Here is a 22283-nt window from a genome sequence, read left to right as displayed (position 1 = left end):
GGCTGGAGTTTTGTCGTTAGATGTCTAACGCTCACTTCAGAAACGACTCTAAATACCGGAGTTAGAAAGATCCCATTGAAAAGATAGGATACGCAATTTACGTAAGGGGATCTGCGGTATGGAAAAGTTGCGGCTGAAAAGTGAGCGTTAGACCCTATTTTGAGTGACTCCAAATACCGGCGGTAGCCTAAAACCAGCGTTAGGAGCCTCTAACGCTGGTTTTCACGGCTAACGCCAAACTCCAAATCTAGGCCATAGACTGCTATAGACAAATGCACACGCCTAAGCTCCTAATAGACTACCTAGATTTTGTCTTCAATCAAGAATACCAAGAGAATAAAGCAAATGTAATAATAGTTGTTTAAAATTGTTTGTTCTGTCTGAATCATGAATGTTTAATTTTGACTTTATTATCCTTTTAATAAATTCCTTAAAGGGACATAAAAGAGAAAAAGAAAATGCTCTGATGTGTTACAACATTTTATTATTGTACTATTCCTTGCATATAACTGCAAAAAGTTTAAACAAACAGATTACAGTCAACTCCACAGCAGCAATGCACTACTGGGACCTATAGGAACACATCTAGTGAACCAATAACAAAAGGCATATGTTTGTAGCCAACAATCACCAGCTAGCTCCCAACAGTGCATTGCTTCTGCTGAGCCTACCTAGATATGCTTTTCAACAAAGGATACCAATGAAATAGCTGATTTTGCCCTTTATATCCCTACCTATACAGAACATTTCACTAACTTAAAGGGATACGAAACACAAATTTTCTTTTGTGATTTAGACAGAGCATTCAATTTAAAAATAAAGATACCTAGGTAGGCATCTGGTGCACTACATTGCAGGAGATAGTGCTGCCATCTAGTGCTCTTGCAAATGGATAACATTCTTGCAAAACTACTGCCATATAGTGCCCAGAAATGGGGCAGTTCCTAAGCATATACCCCTGCTTTTCAACAAAAGATACCAAGAGAATGGAAAAAAAATGATAATAGAAATAAATTAGAAAGTTATTTAAAACCGCATGCTCTATCTGAATCATGAAATAATTTTTTTAGGTTTCATATCCCTTTAAATACTTGTTATAGAAAATATTTAATAAGTTTAGATGAAATCATGCTCCCAGTGACAAAGATATAACATTTAAATGTTTGTTTTATATTGGTCTCTATATATATTGGTGTAAACAGTGAGAAATAATATAAGGAAAACTTTGTGTAAATAATTAGATAAGCTAATTAGGTCTGCTCTCCCTACAAGCGCAGCCCATTTAGGGATAAAGTACGAGTGGAGCGCAAATGTTTGCGCATGAGCGATAAGGGGTTTATCGCAAGGGTTTGCACTCATCAGGCTTACCGCTCATATTACGAGTTGAAAGTAAATGCAATTGTTTGAGCGCATACGTGATTTACGCTAGAATTATTACAGCGACTTCAGAGCTCTGGTTAACTGTTTCAAAAACATATAAAAGTTACACGAAACACATCAAAAAACATTACAAATTACAGTTACACTCATAATAACACTATATAATAAAAATTATTTTAAAAAAATTGCACACAAAAGTTATAAATGTGAAGAACATTGGAAATATTCATATTTTTATGTCGAGTTAGTGCACATGAGAATATGCGATTGGGTTTGTGCGAGAGTGGGGTGTTAGGTTTTGTTTTTCCTTTGACTTCTATGGGAGAATACTTGGACGTGCACCCCCTAAAAAAACAATTTAGGACTGAGACTCGAACCCTTTCCATTATAAATTGACCCTAAAAATTAAACTTTCAGTGATCTTCTTCATTACAATAGGACTTAAGTTCTAAGTCTAAGTTGCAAGAATGTGCAAAATGTTTATATATGTATGTGTACATTAGAATGTGCTCTTGAGAGATCAGTTTTTGTACCAAGGAGCTAGGAACATCCTGAGCTGAGATATAATGAGGTTTCTGTAAACATCTGTACTGTATATCCAAAATGTGTTGTGTACCAATGACACAAAAATGGTTGGTGGTTTTGCAATACATTAGTGTTACAATACATTAGAGTTAATCACTTGAAAAAAATAGGAAAATTTAAAATGGTCAAGCAACCTATGTTGGACCAGCAGTTTTAAACAACTTTTACAATTTACTTCTAATATCTAATTTGCTTTGTTCAATTTGTATCCTTTTGTGAAAAGAATAACTAGGTAGGCTCAGGAGCAGCAATGCCCTACTGGGAACTTGCTGTTGATTGGTGGCTGCACATATATGTATCTTTTTTATTGGACTACCCAGTAGTGCATTGTGGCTCCTTCAACAAAGGATACCAAGAGAATGAAGCAAATGTAATCATAGATCTAAATATGAAAGGTGTTTAAAACTGAATCATGAAAAAAAAGAAAAAGTTTTTTTAATTTTTTTTTTAATTAAGTACTTTACTGGGTTTTACAACAAATGCACAGGAGCTGAAAGTTTACTGTACATTTTAACAAGTAATAAAAGATGAAAAACATATAAAGAAAACTACTTTGATGTCTGTTAGTCCACCAATCTTCTTCTTCTGCAAGCAAGACCTTGAATGAAATACAAGATTGGTTTTATAACAGAAAAATAATTTCCTAAGAAGGAGGCTACTTTTAGTAATTGAAGAACAGACTCCAAAGTTAAATGACCAGTAAACACAGTCAGCTAGATTACGACTTTTTGTCGGTAATGGTGTGCGTGGCTAACGCACAGTTTTCCCTCACCGCTCACCTAAAGTAACACTGGTATTACGGGTTTTTTTAAACTCTGCGTTAGCCGTAAAAAGGTGAGTGTAGAGCAGAATTTAGCTTCACATCTCCCCTCTATACCAGCGCTGCTTACGGTAGCGGGGTGAGCTGACAAAACGTGCTTGTGCACGATTTCCCCATAGGAATCAATGGGGCAGAGCCGGCTGAAACCCCCCCCCCAAAAAAAAGCAGCGTTCAGCTCCTAACGCAGCCCCATTGATTCCTATGGGGAAACACATTTATGTCTACACCTAACACCCTAACATGAACCACCGAGTCTAAACACCCCTAATATTACACTTATTAACCCCTAATCTGCCGCCCCCGACATCGCTGATACCTGCATTTTATTATTAACCCCTACTCTGCCGCCCCCAATGTCGCCACCACCTAACTACATTTATTAACCCCTAATCTGCCACCGCCAACGTCGCCACCTACATTATACCTATGAACCCCTAATCTGCTGCCCCCAACATCGCCGACACCTACTTTTTATTTATTAACCCCTACTCTGCCGCCCCCAATGTCGCCACCACCTAACTACATTTATTAACCCCTAATCTGCCGCCGCCAACGTCGCCTCCACTATAATAAAGTTATTAACCCCTAAATCTAAGTCTAACCCTAACCCTAACCTCCCCTAACTTAAATATAATTTAAATACATCTAAATAAAATTACTATTATTAACTAAATTATTCCTATTTAAAACTAAATACTTACCTATAAAATAAACCCTAAGCTAGCTACAATATAACTAATAGTTACATTGTAGCCATTTTAGGATTTATTTTTATTTTACAGGCAAGTTTGTATTTATTTTAACTAGGTAGAATAGTTATTAAATAGTTATTAACTATTTAATAACTTCCTAGTTAAAATAAGTACAAATTTACCTGTAAAATAAAACCTAACCTAAATTAACTACAATTAATTACAATTAAATTAAATAAAATAAAGTACGAAACCCCCCCCCCCACTAAATTACAGAAAAAAATAAATTAATTACAAGAATTTTAAACTAATTACACCTAATCTAATCCCCCTAATAAAATAAAAAGCCCCCCAAAATAATAAAAATCCCTACCCTATACTAAATTACAAATAGCCCTTAAAAGGGCCTTTTGCGGGGCATTGCCCCAAAGTAATCAGCTCTTTTACCTGTAAGAAAAATACAATACCCCCCAATATTAAAACCCACCACCCACAACCCTACTCTAAAACCCACCCAATCCCCCCTTAATAAAACCTAACACTAACCCCTTGTTATCTGATCGGGGCAGAAGAGGACCTCCAGACGGGCAGAAGTCTTCATCCAGGCGGCATCTTCTATCTTCATCCATGCGGAGCGGGTCCATCTTCAAGCCATCAGACGCGGAGCATCCTCTTCCATCCGACGACTAACACTAAATGACAGTACCTTTAAGTGACGTCATCCAAAATGGCGTCCTTTCAATTCCGATTGGCTGATAGAATTCTATCAGCCAATCGGAATTAAGGTAGAAAAAATCCTATTGGCTGATCCAATCAGCCGATAGGATTAAGCTTGCATTCTATTGGTTGTTCCAATCAGCCAATAGAATGCGAGCTCAATCCTATTGGCTGATTGGATCAGCCAATAGGATTGAACTTCAATCCTATTGGCTGATTGCATCAGCCAATAGGATTTTTTCTACCTTAATTCCAATTGGCTGATAGAATTCTATCAGCCAATCAGAATTGAAGGGATGCCACCTTGGATGACGTCACTTAAAGGTACCATCATTTAGTGTTAGTCGTCGGATGGAAGACGATGCTCCGCGTCGGATGGAAGACGATGCTCCGCGTCGGATGGCTTGAAGATGGACCTGCTCCGCTCCAGATGGATGAAGATAGAAGATGCAGCCTGGATGAAGACTTCTGCCCATCTGGAGGTCCTCTTCTGCCCGGATCGGATGAAGACTTCTGGCCGTCTGGAGGACCACTTCTGCCCTGTTGGGTGAAGACGTCTCAAGGTAGGGTGATCTTCAAGGGGTTAGTTTTAGGTTTTATTAAGGGGGGATTGGGTGGGTTTTAGAGTAGGGTTGGGTGTGTGGGTGGTGGGTTTTAAATTTGGGGGGTATTGTATTTTTTTTTTACAGGTAAAAGAGCTGATTACTTTGGGGCAATGCCCCACAAAAGGCCCTTTTAAGGGCTATTTGTAATTTAGTATAGGGTAGGGATTTTTATTATTTTGGGGGGCTTTTTTATTTTATTAGGGGGATTAGATTAGGTGTAATTAGTTTAAAATTCTTGTAATTATTTTTTTATTTTCTGTAATGTGTTTTTTTTTTTGTACTTTAGTTTATTTAATTTAATTGTAATTAATTGTAGTTAATTTAGGTAATTTATTATATATATATATATATATATATATATATATATATATAATTATTATATATAATATATATAATTATAGTGTAGTGTTAGGTGTAATTGTAACTTAGGTTAGGGTTTATTTTACAGGTAAATTTGTACTTATTTTAACTAGCAAGTTATTAAATAGTTAATAACTATTTAATAACTATTCTACCTAGTTAAAATAAATACAAACTTGCCTGTAAAATAAAAATAAAACCTAAGATAGATACAATGTAACTACAGTATTAGTTATATTGTAGCTAGCTTAGGGTTTATTTTATAGGTAAGTATTTAGTTTTAAATAAGAATAATTTATTTAATTGTAGTAATTTTTTTCCGATTATTTTAAATTATATTTAAGTTAGGGGGGTGTTAGGGTTAGGGTTATTTATATTGTAGCTATATTAGGGTTTATTTTATAGGTAAGTATTTAGTTTTAAATAGGATTAATTTATTTAATTATAGGAATATTATTTTGTTTAATTTAAATTATATTTATGTTAGGGGGGTGTTAGGGTTAGGGTTAGACTTAGGTTTAGGGGTTAATACATTTAATATAGTGGCGGCGACGTTGGGGGCGGAAGATTAGGGGTTAATAAATGTAGGTAGTTGTCGGTGATGTTAGGGACGGCAGATTAGGGGTTAATAAAATTTAACTAGTGTTTGCGATGCGGGAGTGCGGCGGTTTAGGGGTTAATATATGTATTACAGTGGCAGCGATGTCCGGTCAGCAGATTAGGGGTTAAAAAATATATTTAAGTGTTTGCGATGTGAGGGGGGCCTCGGTTTAGGGGTTAATAGGTAGTTTATGGGTGTTAGTGTACTTTTTAGCACTTTAGTTAAGAGTTTTATGTTGCGGCGTTAGCCAATAAAACTCTTAACTACTGACTTTTAAATGCGGTAGGAGTCTTGACATGATAGGTTGTACCGCTCACTTTTTCCAAGACTCGTAATACCGGCGGTAGGAAAATCCCATTGAAAAGATAGGATACGCAATTGACGTAAGGGAATTTGCGGTATGCTCGAGTCGCAGGAAAAAAGTGAGCGGTACACAAACATTTCCCAGATCCGTTGACCTTTCCTATGTATCAGTTCAGCTTTATTGTGTAAAATATTGTGATCTTCATTTATACCAACAATTTGTTCCCAAATGTATAGAATATCTAAAATAAAGTCTTGTTTACCTATAAAGGTGTAGTGTATTTTCTCTAGTGTCAAAACATGATCAACTTCATGTAGCCACATATCAATGGTGGGGATCTGGACGTTCTTACAGAATCTTGGTATGAGCCGCCTAGCACAATTCAACATGTATTAGAGCAATATTTTGCGGTATTGGCAGGGAATGGAAGGTATATAATTCAAGAGGATGATAGTGGGGGAGAGTGTCAGTGAGGTTCCTATGGTTTTATTGAAACACTTAGCGATATTTCCCCAGTAGTTTTTAAGTAGAGGACATGACCACCAAATATGGGAAAGGGTGCCAGTTTCCCCACAGTGCCACCAACAGAGAGAGGATGAGTGTGGAAAGATACTATGGAGTCGATGTGGAGTTAGGTACCCCCTGGATATTAATTTATAATTCATTTCTGCTATAACTAAAGAGATTGGTGATTTTTTTGGTTGTGTAGAAAATATGGCTCCATTGGTTGTCGGTTAAAGAGATATTCAATTATTATTACAAGTTTGGGTTTTATGTCCCTTTAAATAAATTCCTGTTTCTCTGACATGGCCCTATTCTTTTGTGGCACTGTATGCTTTTGTATCAAGGGCAATGGGTAGAAAGTTTCTTATACATTCCTTTTTAATTAGACTTTGGTCCAGTATTACTAGATTCCTTTTAGTTGGGCGATCATATAAAATCAATAGTACTTGAAAATGTAAATTTACACAATGTTTATTAGACTTCTAATACTATGACAAGATATGTTAAATAAATCAAGAAAGCATTTAATTATCCTTTAAAGTGTTTTCAACTTAAATATGAGAGGCACTAGGGTTTGATCCTTTGCAGGGGTTAATAGCATTACATTGTCGCTAGTGTTAAAATAACATGCTCTTACCAATTAAAGCACGTTTTCTTAACATAATAGCCCATGAAGTTAAGAAATGCTAAAAAAAACATGTAATTTATTTTATATTGTCAATTTTCTTAAATATTTAAATCTAATTATTTAAATAAATGGAGTTGAAAGTTTCTTTATTGTTTTAAAACAAAAAACAAAAAAACTATTGTTAAGGTAATTCTTCTCCACTAGTCATATCTGATGTTTAAAGGGACATAATACCCATATTCTAAATCACTTGAGTTTGAAAGTGATGCCACATAATTGTAAAAAGCTGACAAAAAGGGAAGATTTTTTACCTGAACATTTCTTAAGTACTCAATAGTAAGTGCTCTGTGAAAATTTATCCTTCAGCTAGAGTTAGCAGTATGTTGGGTGGAAAAAACAGCCAAACACTTCATCACAGTGCCAATGTCACACTTTGTTTTACTGTGTTCTCATGAGATTTCATTGAATTCTTGTGAGATTTCTATCAGGGTGCCAAGAATCAGACTGAGACGAGAAGTGCAAAAATAATCACACCTTTATTAATAACAAAAAATAATAAAAAGTCCACAAGTCAAATAACAAGCCAGGAGTCAAAGCCAGAGCTGGTAGTCAGACGAGCCGTGTCCTGAGCCAAAGCGAGTAGTCAGACGAGCCAGAATCAGGAACAAGGAGAACAGCAGAGTCAGGAACAAGCCAGGAATCAGGAACCAGAAGAGACGTCAGACAGTCAGGTAATACACAGGAACTCACAAACAGGACTGAGACAACGCAAGGGCAAAGCATACTGAACAAAGGCCCTTTAAAGAATAAGTGATGATATCACAATTCTGAGACTGCAACCTGTCTTACACTGATGATGTACACCAGTCCGGCCATAAGAGGGCATGCAGGAAATGAGCAGCATCAGACACTCTGCACCAGATTCAATAAGAGGTGAGTAAAATGGCTGCCAGCAGCACATGGCAAACAAAGCAGGGAAAAAACCCTGACAATTTCATAGTAAATTTTCTTAAACTTCTGAGGGAAATAACATGACTGTGTCTGCACATGCCAGATGCATGCTCCCTTGCAAGTCCCAGGACTAGCATCCTAATTGGCTACTTAAAGTCCCGGGATGTGGCTACTGAGGAAATTTTGAAGTAAAATATTCCTTTTTTACATAGAGATGTTCAAGTGATATTTTCTAGCCAGCTTTTTACAGCTATGCTGCATCACTTTCATGTCCCTTTAAAGTTTCATCAGTTAGATGAGAACAGATTTCCCCAAAATAAATATCCTAATCTAAAGTTTTAGATGAGTGGGGAAAATATATAAAATCTATAACATTAACATCCAAACATCCAACCATTATAACTATGGCTTAAAATACTAAAGCTTAGAACTCTATACCATGTACAGAACAGGCATGAACTATCTTACTAAAATATAATAAATAATTACCTGCCCCTTGTGCTGGAGGGGTTGTGGCGAACTCGGAACGCTCACACATGTCTGGTGGTCGTGCCCGAGATTGGGAAACATTTGGGCAGAGGTGATAGGGAGAATTTCTGAGATCATGGAGATGGAGGTCCCCATGTCCCTTGAAACCTTGCTCTTTCTAAACCTCCCAAAAGTTAAAAACACATACTACCGACCCTTGCTATTAATAATGCTCACAGGAGCAAAGCGACTGATCCCCAAAAGGTGGAAATCGCCTGATGTTCCCACATCGAGCGATTGGCAGTCTTCTGTATCCGACTTACTTGCATTAGAAAAGCTACACTTTCTTAAGATAGGCCAAATGGCAAACTATGAAACGATAATGGAGAAATGGAACAGTTCCCTAGTATAATTGAGTTAAACCTATACAGATAGTACGACCTAACAGTGTAGTCCCCCCCACAAACTTGAATTTAAATTATTTTTTTATTTTTATTTTTTTTTTCTCCTCGCTCCCACTCCCCTTCTCCTTTCCCCTTTTCCTCTCCCCTTCCCCCCCCTCTTTTTCCCTATGTGCCGCTCTTTAATGCTCTTCACCCCCCTACCTCCCTGCCCTGCCTTCGCTCTTATTACTAAAAACTACCCACTTTGCGTACTGGGTTAGAGAATAAGTAATGCTTTGTCTAACCAGGATTTCGTTATATGTTATTATCAGTTATATTTGTTTGAAAAATACTTAACAAAAATCAAGCTATTGTAGGGACGTTGTTGCTGACTAAATTTGAACCGTGTATTCATGTTTGTAACAAACGTCTTGCATGACGTACCTAACTTATGTATTGTTGTTTATTTTCGTACAATAATGCTTGTTTATAATAAAAAAAAATAATAATTACCTATTCAACATAATTTTAAGATAAGTTGTATACTAATAATACATTTTAATAAATGACTTTGCTATTTTCTTTTTACAAAAAAAAAATGTTGTTGTGCTGTTGAACTAATTAACCTGAATATTTGTAGATTTTTGTAACAAAGCTGTATTTTTGTAAACCATAAGCCAAAAATCCCCTCTGCTATTAAAAAGTGACTTGAAGGATCAATGCAACCTTTTCCAGAATGAGATGTTGTTAAGTACTAATACAAAATACAACACATGGATCAGCAAATCTCTTGTGAGCAATATGTATTGAGACTGATTACAGGATTGCTGGCTCATGTGACAATAGCATCTCCACTTGGAAATATCAATTAGCTGGGTACCATATACCTTACCTAACTAGATATACTCTTTAACAAAGGATAAACATTTTTTAATGTTACATGTTCTATCTGAATAATAAAAGTTGAATTTTAACTTTACTGTCCCTTTAAACAAACTGGAATTTGCATAAAACATGCACATAACGCTAGGGTACTAGTACTGTTGCATTGATAAGAACTACTATTGTAAGTATATTAGTGATTATTGGCTGACAAACATAACACATGCTGCTAAATTAGATCTTGCTAACTGATAGGAAAACTGCTGCAACTGTATTATTCACTGATTGGCAAGAACTAGGGATAAGCGAATGTGTAAATTTCCGAATTCAAATGTTAGAACGAATGTTATTAACAAAATTCGAATTACAAATCCGAATGTTGATACAAACGAATATTCTTAAAACTTCTATAATCGAATGCTATTTACAGTTTTCAAATGTCACTTTCGAATTTGAATGTTTATAATTAGATCGAATGTCCACATTAGAAATTTTGAATTTAACATTCTATTTAACAAATACTATTCAGAGGTTCAAGAGTTCATGTGGTAGGGAATCTAGTAAATTGATACATAATAGATACAAATATATCAATTTGAATGTTTCTATTTCGATCGAATATTACATTTACATAAAGCATTATAGAAATACTATTGAGGTAGAAAAAACACAGAGCGCATCGCACAGTTTTAATAGTAAAATACAAAGCGCTGTTAAAACGCACGTACAATGTTAAAATTAGTAAAAGGCACAATCTCCACTCCACCGTATAGTTTCATTAGCTCCTGTATGTATGCCGTTTGTGACTCGTCTGAGCGCTCCTTCATACGACTTCCGGAAAGCCTCAGGATACCACGCCAGGCAGGGGAATACACTACAGGATAGCCGGTGATTGTGCCTTTTACTAATTCGTACCTTGTATATTCTTCTCACATTTGGGTCTGATGGTCACGGGTGGCCCTATATAATATATACATTTTCACATGTTTATACTGGGATCACTGTTTACGATTGCATGGTAATTGATATACTGTTTGTACCAAGTGTATACCATATCGCCTCTCCTGCATCGAGCACTACCTGTATTTTATTTTATTTTTTAACTTGTATTTGTTATATTAAGCCTGAGCAGAGAAGCGCAGCTTAATTCTTTGTAATAGAAATACTATTACAAATATATAAATTTGAATTTTTCTAATTTGAATATTGCATAATTCGAATACTACATTTAAAGAAAGCATTAGGATTACTATTACAAATATATAAATTCAAATTTTTCAAAACAAATATTTTCAAATGTCATCGTAAAATTCGAAACCGAACATTCAAAAGTCAAATGTTATGTAAACATTCGAAATTCGATTAAACGAACGTGTTAAAATTCGTTTCATTTTTCGAATGTTGTGAAACATTCCCCCATCCCTAGCAAGAACATCATTGCATATAGTTATAAGTATGTGCTGGCAGAGCGGTGTTTTCAGCTTTTTTTTTCGATCAAAGGCTACTTTTTGATTCAGCACAATCACAACAGTCGGCTAGATTTAGAGTTTGGCGTTAGCTGTCAAAACCAGCGTTAGGGGCTCCTAACGCTGGTTTTGGGCTACCGCTGGTATTTAGAGTCAGGAAAGGGTCTAACGCTCACTTTGCAGCCGTGACTTTTCCATACCGCAGATCCCCCTACGCCATTTGCGTATCCTATCTTTTCAATGGGATCTTTCTAACGCCGGTATTTAGAGTCGTGGCTGAAGTGAGCATTAGAAATCTAACGACAAGAGTCCAGCCGCAGCAAAAAGCCAGGAGTTAAGACCTTTCTGGGCTAACGCCGGTTCATAAAGCTCTTAACTACTGTGCTCTAAAGTACACTAACACCCATAAACTATCTATGTACCCCTAAACCGAGGTCCCCCCACATCGCCGCCACTCTATTAAAAATTTTTAACCCCTAATCTGCCGACCGCACACCGCCGCCACCTACGTTATCCCTATGTACCCCTAATCTGCTGCCCCTAACACCGCCGACCCCTATATTATATTTATTAACCCATAATCTGCCGCCCCCAACGTCGCCTCCACCTACCTACAATTATTAACCCCTAATCTGCCGACCGGACCTCACCGCTACTCTAATAAATGTATTAACCCCTAAAGCTAAGTCTAACCCTAACACTAACACCCCCCTAAGTTAAATATAATTTAAATCTAACAAAATAAATTAACTCTTATTAAATAAATTATTCCTATTTAAAGCTAAATACTTACCTGTAAAATAAATCCTAATATAGCTACAATATAAATTATAATTATATTGTAGCTATTTTAGGATTAATATTTATTTTACAGGCAACTTTGTATTTATTTTAACCAGGTACAATAGCTATTAAATAGTTAAGAACTATTTAATAGTTACCTAGTTAAAATAATTACAAAATTACCTGTAAAATAAATCCTAACCTAAGTTACAATTAAACCTAACAATACACTATCAATAAATTAATTAAATAAAATACCTACAATTATCTACAATTAAACCTAACACTACACTATAAATAAATTAATTAAATACAATACCTACAATTAAATACAATTAAATAAACTAACTAAAGTACAAAAAATAAAAAAAGAACTAAGTTACAAAAAGTAAAAAATTATTTACAAACATTAGAAAAATATTACAACAATTTTAAGCTAATTACACCTACTCTAAGCCCCCTAATAAAATAACAAAGCCCCCCAAAATAAAAAATGCCCTACCCTATTCTAAAATAAAAATAGAAAAGCTCTTTTACCTTACCAGCCCTTAAAAGGGCCTTTTGCGGGGCATGCCCCAAAGAATTCAGCTCTTTTGCCTGGAAAAAAAAACATACAATACCCCCCCCCCAACATTAAAACCCACCACCCACATACCCCTAATCTAACCCAAATCCCCCTTAAATAAACCTAACACTAAGCCCCTGAAGATCTTCCTACCTTATCTTCACCATGGGTATCACCGATCGGTCCAGGCTCCGAAGTCTTGATCCAAGCCCAAGCGGGGGCTGAAGACATCCATCCTCCGGCTGAAGTCTTGATCCAAGCGGCGGCTGAAGAAGTCCATCATTGGGCAGAAGTCTTCATCCTATCCGGGCAGAAGAGGAGATCCGGACCGGTAGACATCTTCATCCAAGCGGAATCTTCTATCTTCTTCCATCCGACGACGAGCGGCTCCATCTTCAAGACCTCTGGCGCTGATCCATCCTCTTCTTCCGACGTCCTAACACAGAATGAAGGTTCCTTTAAGGGACGACATCCAAGATGGCGTCCCTCGAATTCCGATTGGCTGATAGGATTCTATCAGCCAATCGGAATTAAGGTAGGAAAATTCTGATTGGCTGATGGAATCAGCCAATCAGATTCAAGTTCAATCCGATTGGCTGATATAATCAGCCAATCAGATTGAGCTTGCATTCTATTGGTTGTTCCGTAATTATTTTAACTAGGTAACTATTAAATAGTTCTTAACTATTTAATAGCTATTGTACCTGGTTAAAATAAATACAAAGTTGCCTGTAAAATAAATATTAATCCTAAAATAGGTACAATATAATTATAATTTATATTGCAGCTATATTAGGATTTATTTTACAGGTAAGTATTTAGCTTTAAATAGGAATAATTTATATTATAATTATTATTATATTATAATTTATATAATTATAACTCTTATTTAATAAGAGTTAATTTATTTCGTTAGATTTAAATTATATTTAATTTAGGGGGGTGTTAGGTTTAGGGTTAGACTTAGCTTTAGGGGTTAATACATTTATTAGAGTAGCGGCGAAGTCCGGTCGGCAGATTAGGGGTTAATAATTGTAGGTAGGTGGAGGCGACGTTGGGGGCGGCAGATTAGGGGTTAATAAATATAATATAGGGGTCGGCGGTGTTAGGGGCAGCAGATTAGGGGTACATAGGGATAATGTAGGTTGCGGTGGTGTACGGAGCGGCAGATTAGGGGTTAAAAAAATATGCAGGGGTCAGCTATAGCGGGGGCGGCAGATTAGGGGTTAAAAATTGTAAGGTTAGGGGTGTTTAGACTCGGGGTACATGTTAGAGTGTTAGGTGCAGACTTAGAAAATATTTCCCCATAGGAAACAATGGGGCTGCGTTAGGAGCTGAACGCTGCTTTTTTGCAGGTGTTAGGTTTTTTTCAGCTCAAACTGCCCCATTGTTTCCTATGGGGGAATCGTGCACGAGCACGTTTTTGAAGCTGGCCACGTCCGTAAGCACCGCTGGTATTGAGAGTTGCAGTGGCGGTAAATTATGCTCTACGCTCCTTTTTTGGAGCCTAACGCAGCCATTCTGTGAACTCTCAATACCAGCGGTATTTAAAAGGTGCGGGGAAAAAAAAGCCAGCGTTAGCTATGCGGGTCGTTACCGACAAAACTCTAAATCTAGTTTTCGGATCCTCAAAAAATACCTATTTCTCCTAAGGAGCAAAAATAATCTCGGTGATTACTTGATAAGTCCTCAGAATGTTTTTTTTAGACATCTTTAACATTATTTTAAGACTATTTCTACAAAGCCTGTTTGAACCTATGTTTAACACTCTGAAATGGCCACGAGAGACATTCCTATTGGAGTGGTTGTATACAGCAAACAGGGTACACATTTACATATGTTTAGGGACATATACATATGTAGATGTGATGATGAATAAGTGATAACATGTACAGCTAAGGGGATCTGCAGGAAAAATTAACATTAGGCCAACAACATCTGCAAATTGTGTTTAATTATATTTAATATTTAATTGCAAATTACTCTTGCATTGTTGTGATTGTCACTAACAGTACAGGCGTTATTAAAATTGTGTTTTAAAAGAAGATTGCTTAGTAGCGGCCATTTATAGTTAAAGGGACATAAAACAAGTTGGGAGAGAGACAAAATATAATAAAATGTACATTAATTACTTTACCTACAAATTTATACTGCAGTGCTTCACCATTAACCCTTTCTTTTAAGTTTCTGAATTGCAAGGTGTACCTAATAAAGTGGCTGGTGAGTGTGTGTATATATATATATATATATATATATATATATATATATATATATATGTAGATGATTATATATAGATATAGCTAAATACAGATTATAAAGGATAAAATAGCTATTTACAAATATTTAGAACATATTCCCTTATGTGCAGAAAATTGGAATGTGAAATATTTACATTAAATAAACAGCATAACACTTTATTAAATATGAATATTGCATAAATATGTATTTTCATGTTATCATTTACTTAACTACAAAGGGCTCCATTGCACTTATATATAAATGTCTCTATGTGTGTACATATGTATTTATATTAAATACATATACACACATTTAAATACATAAATACATATGTACACACACACATATATATTATATATACATAATACACACACATCGTTAGACATGTATATGTATTTATCTTAATATTAAAGCCCTTTGCCTGCCTGTATTTATGGTGTGTTTTGTGACATTTTATGTTTTGCGAAACAGTTAACCAGAGCTCTGAGGACATAGTAATCATTCTAGCATAAATTTCGTTTACTTTCAACTCCTAATACCAGCGGTAAACCTAACGAGCGCTAACACCCACTATAAGCCCCTTATCACTCAAGTGCAAACGTTAAAAATCCACTCGTAATCTGGCTCTTATTGTTTAATGTTTCCTAATAGCAAACTCTAAATTACCAGCAGAAATAAATATATTGGCTTATACCTATTTTGAACATCCTTCTGATGAATGGACGCTGAACATCTAACCATAATGCACAATATATCTATTTTGAATGGAATTACTGAAACAGTTTTTAAAAAAAATAAAAATCAAGATATATAATTTAAGGTCCGGGCGGCGGCCATGAACGGCTGCAATTCTTATGGCTGCTGATATATGAAGAATAATCCGCCTATTATCTGGAGTTTGACGATTGATCTTATCCTGAAAACTCTGTATACAACCCATACAGGATCTCCTGACCACAGAGCTATAAATATTACCAACATAGGCAATGTCAGCACCTTAGACCGGATCATTGATTTATGAGGTGGCAGCCTACATATCTGAAATCAACCCCCCCCCGAGTGTGGGGTTATGCAGTGTACCATCCTGCTGCTCTAACTGATATGCTATTTACCAGGTTCATTTGAATCCTTTAGCGCTCAATACTTAGTCTCACCAACAAGAGCAGATAGCAATGGAGGCTCTAGGTTCATGGGAACAGACCATGCACCTTCTGCTAGATCGCAATTTTGGGAAGCTGAAAGAGAGCTTATACTCTACATTCAGTGAATATGCAGAGGAACAAGTTCCATCTCCCCGTGAGGTGCCTATTCAGATGAAATTAAGCAGAGCAGAGATGAATGAGTTGTCCTGTAAGAGAAATCACGCTGCTTTCCTTAGCGAGACTATGATCGCAACACCGTCACCAAAACCTAATATCGCTCATCCTGTAACACATCCTAGATACAAATCAAGAAGAATGGAAGAGTGCAAAGCTTTGAATTTTATTAAAGTGAGAACCTTGCTCAGCTTAAAAGTGTCTTGTCTTGGATCAGTAATTGGCATGGATACCATGGATCCTTATCTCTCAAGAATAAACTACATTGGCCAGCATGGTAGAGTCGAGTGGAATACGTGCATGATTTTAAAATAGGAGTCGGCTGACTTGGTCATGGACCTTTAACGTGCGGCTACTTGCCCAGCAACATCCTCCACCTCTGGACTACTATGCCCTGATGATGGCCTTCAGGCTTGAACACCTAGGCACATGGGTACTAAATATACAGCTATCTGCTGTAGTCTCCCATAACTAGTTTAGCCCAGTAGTAACTGTACTCAACAAGCTTTATAATGTGTTTTATTCTATTTTATTCTATTGGAAAATCATTTTAGTGATACAGGTCTTATTCCCCAGTTTTATCATAGTCAACTGTTTTATCACTTAGCAGATTGTAGTAGGGGACTGTTGTTTTAGGCCCAAGTCCATAAACGATACCTCGCAGCCTATCACAGGACTTGACATTTAACACCTTCTTCCCTTATTTACTAACAGATAGTAGCCATTGCGGCATACATTATTGTCTCTGGCTAAATTTTACACAATATCCTTCCTCACTTTCTCCTATATATATCTAGCCATTTGGCAGAACAGAGTCATGTTACTTAGCTAGTCAGTTCTACCTCTATAATCAACTTCTGCGGCCGGGGTGGGGGAACATATATTTCACAAATAAAGAAAAGAAAGGGGAGAAATAATTTTACATGGTATCTCCATTAATTTAAAACATCATATTCTATGACATGCCCAGCTAGGTATTTGCTTCTCCAGTAGGTTATAGATTGAGACGGGTTTGTTTAATATAGCAGGGGTCTATTTCATAACAGAATTAATCTCCTAGTCTCATAACACACTCATACAGGAGAACACACTTTATAGCAAGACATTCTGTTTATACTATTTTTTTACTGTTAGATCCTTGAGTCCCTAGACAGAAATACTTGAAAGCCTTTCTTGAAATTATTATAAGACCATCTAACTTCTCTTTGCAGAATTGTGTACTACAAGTTATATGCCTACACTTGAATGGCACAGAATTAAGCTACTACAAGTAACCTGGTAAAAATGTCATGTTATATGCATTTGTATCTTGTTTTAAAATGTTTCATTGTTATAGCCATATATTTAGCACATGTGATTCTCATATCATATGATAGTCAACACTTTGTCATTTTATTATTGTACAAAAAAACTACATTTCTTATTTGTAATATCAGATGCTATTTAATTTAAATATTTGTTCTAAGGTCCACGAGTGACCATTTAAATGTCTAGCTTTGTTACTTCACCATGCCCAATAGTGGCTATACTGTATATAACACTAGTGTACATAAACTGAAACACTTTGCTAAACATAGGTCCAAGAGTGGTCTATCTATGATTTGGGAGGTTCATATAGCTTTAAAAAAGGAGGTTACAATTGTACCAGCCTTATCATCACTTGGTTTATAAGTAATTGAACAATTATGTTGCTGTAATTTTGTGAAAATGTATCTTTTTTATGTTTATCTTGAGGCATGTCACATACTACTTGTAATGTCAATTTGTTTAAAAACCTCAATAAAAGAAATATAAAATTTAAAAAAAAAATGATATATAATTTACCTTTTAAAAACCAATAAATATATACACAAACAAAACACACGCACACAAGCACACCCACACACGGACACGCAACTGCATGTCTACTTGTATATGTAGTCAAGAATAAATTACAATCAGATAAAGAAAGAGCTTCCCTGAGGGAATGTCTGCTTGAACTAAAAGTTAACTTTTAAAAATAGTGATGATATTGATTTGCAATCAATTTTTTATGTTTCAGTATATATGTCTATTATATACAGCTAAGCATATTTATACTTTGCAGTACAGTCTAACAGGCTGGAAAAATTTGGACTTTTTTTTTTTAATTTACCAGATGAATGTCATTCCACTGGGTAGATCTTTAACCAGTTACAGCAGATGAAGAACTGACTGTATATCAAACACTCCAGGGAACAAACATGTCACAGGAAATTGAACATAACAAAAGTTTAAGCATACAAGTTTCCACAAGAAATGTAAAATACTAATAAAACTATTTTTTCTCTTGGGGTATGCTGTGACGTATATCACATACTATAGAGAAATAGGGCGTGAAGCCATAACTATTGTATATTTAAATGAGCTGGGATTACTGAGCTGCAATTAACAGTAATAACATACTTAAAAAAATATATTTAGGGCAAGATTACGAGTGGCACGTTAATAGTTACGTGCAATTGAAAAGGGATTTATCGCAGGTGTTTGCGCAAGTTGGGTTTACCGCTCGTATTACAAATTGAAAGTAAATGCAATCACTTGAGCGCAATCGTGATTTAGGCTAGAATGATTACCAGATCCTCAGAGCTCTGGTTAACGGTTTCACAAAACAAAAAAGTGTCGCAAAACACATCAAAAATACATTACAACGTACAGTAATAACACAGCTAATACAAAATACAAAGTATGCACATAAAAGATATGAGGTCTCTGGTGTTAGGACAAAAAAGTCAGGCAAAGAGATGCATACATATACATGTCTAAATATGTATACACCGAATTATAAAGATCCAAATGTAGCTTGATGCCCCTGTTTCCGCACGAGCCTTCAGGCTCACCGGAAACAGCAGTTATGACGCAGCAGACTTAAGACCACTGCTCCTTAACTGGTCCACTGCCTCTGAGGCTGCGGTCTGCAATCCACCTGATCCTATACGATCAGGCTGATTGACACCCCCTGCTATCGGCCGCAAATCTGCAGGGGGCAGCCTTGCACAACCAATAATGGGCTTTTTACGCGCATCAGTTAGAGCGCGAACGAAAACAGTTTACTTTCAACTTGTAATACAAGCACTACCTGAATCTCTCAAAAAGCTTACTTCTAGGTTGTAGCGGAGATGGCGCTCAAGCAGGAGCGTTAAATACAGCTCTACTTGTAATCTGGCCCTTAATTGGGATATTAAACTTCCACGTTTTACCCCTAAGCTGTCAAAAGGTTATAGAATTTATGATTATTTACTATTATATAGTTTTAATAGTTTGTATAAATCTTACAATTCTCCCTGTTTTGCATAACCAACACGGTTATATTAATACATTTTTTACCTCTGTGATGACCTTGTATCTAAGCCTCTGCAGACTGCCCCGTTATTTTAGTCCGCTTTACAGACTTGCATTTTAGTCATTTAGTGCTGACTCATGAATAACTTCACGGGAATGAGTACAATGTTCTCTATATGGCAAATCCAAACTAGCAGTGTCTTACTGTGAAAAGCTATAAAAATGCACTGAGATAAGAGGTGGTCTTTAGTGTCTTAGAGACAGGACAGGCAGAAATTTGGGTTTAAAGGTTATAAAGTATATTAATATAACAATGTTGGTTGTGCAACGCTGATGAATGGATAGTAAAGGCATTATCTATATATTTTTAAATTAAACATTTTGGAGTAGTCTGTCCCTTTAATTCTTGGGATATGTATGTTTTAATTTGGCCATACTGGTTTGTCCAAAAGTGGCCGTTAAATTTCTAGAATGTTATAATTTTGTATTAACAAACTGAAAAAGCTTGAGGTTTAAATCATTGTTCATATTGTTATTTATGACTTCCACTATTCTAAGTATAGTTTGTATTTGATGACACTTGCAGTGTGAGATGTTTGTAATGTTGCCTTTTATTGTAACCTTTTTTACCTCAATAAATATACTTGTAAATAAACATACAGTATATAAATGTATGGTCCATCAGATTCATGATTTAACTGGAGACTTCTTTAAAGGGACATGAAAGCCAACATTTTTTTCATGATTCAGATAGAGAATACAATTTTAAACAAAATTCTAATTTACTTCTACTATCTAATTTGCTTCATTCTTCAGCTATCCTTTGTTGAATAAATAGCAATGTTCATGGGTAAGCTAATCATCTATGTGCAGCCACCAATCAGCAGCTACTGAGCATATCTAGGTATGCTTTACAACAAAGGATATCAAGAGAATGAAGAAAATCAGATAATAGAAGTAAATTGGAAAGTTGTTTAAAATGACATGCTCTTTCTAAATCATAGAAGAAAAAATTGGGTTTTTATGTCCCTTTAAGTCAAGTTTTGTTTGGATGAGATAGAAAATGATTCACTTTGATGATTTGTGTCATTCCATAAACACAAAACACAGTTTTTCTATATAAATGCAATATCTGCATGTATGCCAAGCATATTTAATTCATTTTCTAGAGCATGTTGATCTACAGGGAAATATTAACAACAGCACTCAATGATCAATCAATAAGAAAATAATTTGTTAAAACAGTAAAAAAAAATAAAAAATAAAAAAAAAAATAGAGAAAAATAAAAATATTTAAAACTAATTGAAGTTTAAAAGTTATAGATGAGAGATTAGACTTTATTAATTTTATTTACATTAGTCTATTAAAATAAACGACCTTCCCAGAAACCATTTACAACATATGCATACAGAAATAAATTGTAAACAATTGTTCAATTGGCTGGAACATTTTTACTTTATGTGCATAAGAAAATTGCTATTTTATGTCTAAGGGGGAGGGGATATTTTAAAAACAACAATTTATTTCAGTTTTAAATACTAATATCTCAGGAACATTATTATAGGTCAAGTTGCTTTAAAGTAAAGTCTCATGTGACCCCTTTGCTCAGTTTCCCTGGTAATTCTGAAGCCAATTTGTTTAGTGGTTTTGGTTTTAGCTATATCTAAAGAAAACACCTACCATTTTAATATTTTCAAAACCCACAATTTTTGTTTTTTAGGATTTGTAGTCATAGTTAAACTACCACAGAAAAAAAGCTTATAAAAATTATCTTTTTATCTATCTATCTACTCTATCTATCATCTATCTTTCTATCAATGTCTCTATCTATTATATATCTATCTATCTACCTTTCTATCATCTATCTCTCTATCTATCTCTCTATTATCTATCTATCTATCTATCTATCTATCTATCTATCTATCTATCTATCTATCTGTAGGTGTAAAGATTAGCATGCACACAATGTTTTAAGATGTACTGACCAAAAAAACAAAACAAAACAAAAACAATTTACAAGCAAGAGGCATCTCATTTTAATCTTGTTTAAGTTTTATAAAATATGTTTAAATATTAGCAGCAGTATAAAACAATATAACATGCAACATAGCATTGTTTTGTTTATACAACCTTTATTTCTTTATATACATATATCTTTGGAGTAAAAACCAACCAACAGAAATTGATAAGTGTAGGTAATTTATGTTAGATACTAATTTGAATTACGTAGTCACTTTTATCCATGTGATGGAGAAAATAATCCAATGAAATGAACAGTGTTACATCTCTACAACTTTCCACAGCAACTCACAGCTAGTTTTGCCCTTTAGTGGAACTGCTACGTTGTACACTTACCTTATAATGCCCTTCTACATGAGTGTGATTCTGCGGACTACCTGTTGTCCTTTTTAGTTCTGAGAAGCCTCTTCTGCCAGCAGTAGTTCCCAGCATAATGAATGATGCCGTTACTGTCTCTGAAACCCACTGGATATTGCAAAACACTTCCTTGAACATTGAACCTTCATGAGTAAACAGGAGGAGGGGTGAAATTACACACATAAAGTAGACACCCAAAAACAACTTAACAAGTGAAAGCCCCAAGCTATGATAAAATAAGATATTTTCCAAAGTTCCAAAACTTCTGATAAATTTACCTGATCAGACAAGTATATCTGCCTCCCTCTCTCTCTCTTTCTATCCCTTTATCTCTTTTTCTCTCTTTATATATATATAT

At 35.4% G+C, this 22283-nt stretch overlaps 1 protein-coding gene across 1 annotated transcript in view; it reads right to left on the bottom strand.

The window, feature by feature from the left end:
- Nucleotides 1-22032, bottom strand: part of CSF3R (colony stimulating factor 3 receptor) — a 100866-nt gene extending 78834 nt beyond the window's left edge. The window contains exon 1 of the mRNA XM_053707125.1: nucleotides 21905-22032. The gene's annotated coding sequence lies outside the window, so the exon portion shown is untranslated. The remainder of the gene's footprint in view (nucleotides 1-21904) is intronic.
- Nucleotides 22033-22283: the final 251 nt, after the last annotated feature.

Source organism: Bombina bombina, chromosome 3, assembly GCF_027579735.1.
Source record: "Bombina bombina isolate aBomBom1 chromosome 3, aBomBom1.pri, whole genome shotgun sequence".
In the NCBI taxonomy this organism is placed as follows: Eukaryota; Metazoa; Chordata; class Amphibia; order Anura; family Bombinatoridae; genus Bombina; species Bombina bombina.
Note: the sequence above shows the minus strand (reverse complement) of the source record. Positions and strands in the feature narration are given on the sequence as shown.